The sequence below is a fragment of the Oncorhynchus clarkii genome, chromosome 13 (genome assembly GCF_045791955.1).
Source record: "Oncorhynchus clarkii lewisi isolate Uvic-CL-2024 chromosome 13, UVic_Ocla_1.0, whole genome shotgun sequence".
In the NCBI taxonomy this organism is placed as follows: domain Eukaryota; kingdom Metazoa; phylum Chordata; class Actinopteri; order Salmoniformes; family Salmonidae; genus Oncorhynchus; species Oncorhynchus clarkii.
Window position 1 is genome coordinate 23,930,490 of NC_092159.1, and position 4,835 is coordinate 23,935,324.

A 4,835-nucleotide genomic window follows, 5' to 3' on the forward strand; every position below is an offset into this window, starting at 1 on the left:
GCCACTGGTGCCAAAATTAGCATTTTGGAATCCAGCTAAATTGTTTTTGAGATTTTTGTTAATGCAACCATTGGCACCAGAGGCAGTTGCTTACGCCCATCTGCCATCCCAATTCACAACACCCTAGCAAAACCGAAACCGACTTGAAGGTAACAGCATTCACTGTTGCCCCTAGTGGTCGGTTTCCACGTCAACTCCCGACGTCCTCAGACATGGGTTGATGTCGAATACTGACTTGTATCACAGGTGACCTGGCTGGTTTAGAAACATTATATTATCTTGTAAGCATCCATCCACATGGGGGTGGTGTGATCTGTTTACGGGCTCACCACTGACTGATAGAAACAGAAGAAGACAATGCGGACGTAAAACTGGGAGAGGGTTTGTTTTGTCACCATTTTTCTTCGTGGACGAAGCCATACCACAGACAAAAGGGGTTAATTACCAGTATATTTGGCCATACTTGCTTAATACCCACCTTTCAGTCGACTGAAAATGTCTACATTACAGATGTTGCAAGTGTTCTTAAATGAGCGTTTAACAGCGGCTGCTGTGGAGATTTTCGGGGCAGTTGAGAAAACGGTAGTCGAGTACCAGGAGGAGAATGATAATCTACGGAGACTGCTGCAGATAACACCGGACATAAACCTATGTAGAAAAGGTTCGCATGTAGATTTACAAATATCTAGCTGCACTTATTCTTGATGAATAAGTTGTTTAGGCTAACCATGATCACCATTCAATATATATAACAATTTACCGTGCATAATGAAAAAGTTTCACTAAAATCCTAATGAAATAGAATATAGGTATGCGCACTCAGACGTGTTTAAACGCTCTGTGTATATCTATGTATACACAGTACCAGTCAAAAGTTTGAACACACCTACTCATTCAAGGGTTTTCTTTATTTTACTATATTCTACATTGTAGAATAATAGTGAAGACATCAAAATTATGAAATAACACATATGGAATCATGTAGTAACCAAAAAAGTGTTAAACAAATCAACATTTATTTTATATTTGAGATTCTTCAAAGTTGCCACCCTTTGCTTTGATGACAGCTTTGCACACTCTAGGCATTCTCTCAACCAGCTTCACCTGGAATGCTTTTCCAACAGTCATGAAGGAGTTCCCACATGCTGAGCACTTGTTGTCTGCTTTTCCTTTAATCTGCGGTCCAACTCATCCCAAACCATCTCAATTGGGTTGAGGTCGGGTGATTGTGGAGAGCAGGTAATCTGATGCAGCACTCCATCACTCTCCTTGTTGGTCAAATTGCCCTTACACAGCCTGGAGGGGTGTTGGGTTATTGTCCTGCTGAAAAACAAATGATAGTCCCACTAAGCGCAAACCAGATGGCATGGCGTATCGCCGTAGAATGCTGTGGTAGCCATGCTGGTTAAGTGTGCACTGAATTCTAAATAAATCCCACACATGCAGAGATCATCCGTTCACCTACTATGCATCTCACAAAGACACGGCGGTTGGAACCAAAAGTCTAAAATTTGGACTCATAAGACCAAAGGACAGATTTCCACCGGTTTAATGTCCATTGCTCATGTTTCTTGGCTAAAGCAAGTCTCTTCTTCTTACTGATATCCTTTAGTAGTGGTTTCTTTGAAGCAATTTGACCATGAAGGCCTGATTCACGCAGTCTCCTCTGAACAGTTGACGTTGAGATATGTCTGTTACTTGAATTCTGAAGCATTTATTTGGGCTGTAATTTCTGAGGCTGGTAACTGTAATGAACTGATCCTCTGCAGCAGAGGTAACTCTGGGTCTTCCTTTCCTGTGGCGGTCCTCATGAGAGCCAGTTTCATCATGGCACTTGAAGAAACTTTCAACGTTCTTGAAATGTTCCATATTGACTGACCTTCATGTCATAAAGTAATGATGGACTGTCGTTTCTCTTAGCTTATTTGAGCTGTTCTTGGACTTGGTCTTTTACCAAATAGGGTTATATTCTGGATACCACCCCTACCTTGTCACAAACACATTAAGAAGGAAAGAAATTCCACAATGAACTTTTAACAAGGCACATCTGTTAATTGAAATGCTTTCCAAGTGACTACCTCATGAAGCTGGTTGAGAGAATGCCAAGAGTGTGCAAAGCTGTCAAGGCTTATATATTTTGATTTGTTTAATACTTCTTTTTGGTAACATGATTCAATGTGTTATTTTATAGTTTTGATGTCTTCACTATTACTCTACAATGTAGAAAATAGTAAAAATAAAAACCATGGAATGAGTAGGTGTCTAAACTTTTGACTGGTACTGTATATACACATAGAGATGAAGTGTCATTTTTATTTATTTGGTACAGATCATCTCTGCTCCTCTTCGCCTTCCCTCCAGTTATCTCGTTGTCACTGAAGAGGAGGTTCCCCCTGAGCAGCAGCACTGTGAGCAGGAGAGGAGAACCAGTCTGCCGCAGGATGACCGAGAACCCAAACAGATTAAAGAGGAACAGGAGGAACTCTCGACCTGTCAGGAGGAAGAGCAGCTTCAAGGGCAGGAGGCTGACGTCATAGTTTTCAAATTCCCTCCTCTTTGTGTGAAAAGTAAATGTGATCAGGAAAACCCACTTCAGTCCTTTACTCTTCCCCAAACCCAGACGGTGGAGAACAGAGAGTGCCTCTAAACCAGTGGATCTCCCACATTTTGTCACTTTTACCCACCTAAAGGGTCTCGACATTCCCTGTGACCCCCCAGATAATCAAAACGATTCCTACAGCCACAGCTCAGCTGTAAGCAGTGACAAAGTAGGACTTAGGCTGCTGTCACCATTCCATCCCAGTCCACCATTGAATCCCAACCTATCAATGGGGGAACACTGTTGCAAACCCAGCACCATGTCTAGAAAAGCTCTCCGCTGCTGTGTCTGTGGTGAAACGTTTGCTCTGAAAGCTGACCTGCAGGAGCATGTGACTCTCACCAAGAAGACACCCAGCGAATGCCACCTCTGCCAAAAACTCTACAACTCCACCTGTAAATTGAAGGCCCATGTCAGACTCTGTCACGTGGAGAGACCCTGCACCTGCCCCTTTTGTGGAAAGACCTTCAAACTCAAAGGACATCTGTCCAGACATATGAGGATTCACACAGGCGAGAAACCATTTGGCTGTGGAGACTGTGGGAAAAGCTTCATTCAGAAGGGGGACCTAATGAGGCACATACTGACTCACACAGGAGAGAAACCATTTAGCTGTAGAGGCTGTGGGAAAAGCTTCAATCGGAAGGGGAACCTAACTGAACATATACGGACTTGCATACTGACTTACACAGGAAAGAAAGTTTACAAAGAAACAAATTAATTAATTAGGACGAAGGCATCTTGTCAGATGGACAACACTCTTTAGAAAAGCAACTCTGGATCATTCATTCTGTGCGTTTCAGATAAATAGATGTCATGCATTTACTTTTGCTAAACGTTCTATGTAAATAAAGTTTGATTTGATCCAACAGTAGCGTAAACTCATGGTCTGCTGTTCAAAGTCTCTATAAAACAGTTTGTTAATTTGTTTTAGAACGTCTCCAGAATAATCCAAGAAACTGTCCTTGCGTTCGTCAGAATTTTTCAATCTATAGATTAATCTATGGTCAGATGCGTTTCCCCTGATGGTTATGAGTAGGATTTGTGGAGCCAGTGGAGGGTTAACTGATCCTAGACCTGTATGTCTAAGGGCAATGTCTGGACCTTTATGGCACAGGACTGTGGACATACCCCCATTTGTCAGTTCCTCTTCAACCACTAAAATCACCAAACATAGCACAAGTCTACGCTAAATTGTGTTTAGATGTTTGTAAAAGAAAGGAAGGGAGAACGTGTGTTTTTTTCTCTGCACATTGATTCAGCATGGTGGAACATTATCCTCTAGCCCAGGGAAAAACCTCTCAAACATATCCCCATATATGACTGGTAGTCTTGCTTGCCAGACAAAGACCAAAAACATTCTGGGCGCCTGAGTGGCGCAGCAGTCTAAGGCACTGCATTTCAGTGCATGAGGCATCACTACAGTCCCTGGGTCGAATTCAGACTATCACATCCAGCTATGATTGGGAGTCCCATAGGGCGTCGCACAATTTGCCCAGCGTAGTCTGGTTTTGGCTGGGGTATGCAGTCATTGTACATTAGAATGTTAACCTTTTAACTAGGCAAGTCAGTTAACATTATATATATATTTTTTAAAAGCATTATCCCCCTCTTGCCATTCGACTGTAAATCTAAGCAATGTAACAGATCATAACTATAATTCAATCTGTTCCGATTAAGCAGACATATGCAGCATTGACCATGAATGCAGTCTCCTCAGATCTTCTGTGCTATGGATGGAATCTAGCCCCAAGGTAGGTATTTGGAAAGGAAAGCTGATTTTTTTCTACTTGTTATGGTCAACACTTACCCTGGGAGGGCAGCAGGCCACCATTTTAAAATAGGTCAGGAGTTGGAAGTGTTAATAACAAAAGAACAACAAAATGGCAAAAGAAAATCTATTTTATTTTCTCAAAATAAAATGCATTGAAATATTGACAAAACACATTAGCCGTTCACACAAAGTCACAACCTCAAGGAATTATTACGTATTTAAACAAGCTGCCGTAATTTGAACTCCAACGTCAAAATGCCAACCTCATTTCATCGAGAATAGACATTAATTAGAAGGGGGTTTCCCTTCATTTTAAAATAAAATGACAGAACTTTACAAAAAGAGGGGAAGATTCCACACCTTTCAGTACTAGTGATTCCCAGACATGCTCCATTGGGTGTGATAGTTCTGTAACTTGCGTGATATTGTCATTTACTACAGTGTAATTTCTACACCAGCTAG

The 4,835-nt window shown here is 41.6% G+C and overlaps 1 pseudogene; it reads left to right on the forward strand.

The window, feature by feature from the left end:
* The first annotated feature begins 393 nt into the window (after positions 1-393).
* LOC139424680 (Krueppel homolog 1-like) lies at positions 394-3,386 on the forward strand (annotated as a pseudogene).
* The last annotated feature ends 1,449 nt before the right edge of the window (positions 3,387-4,835 follow it).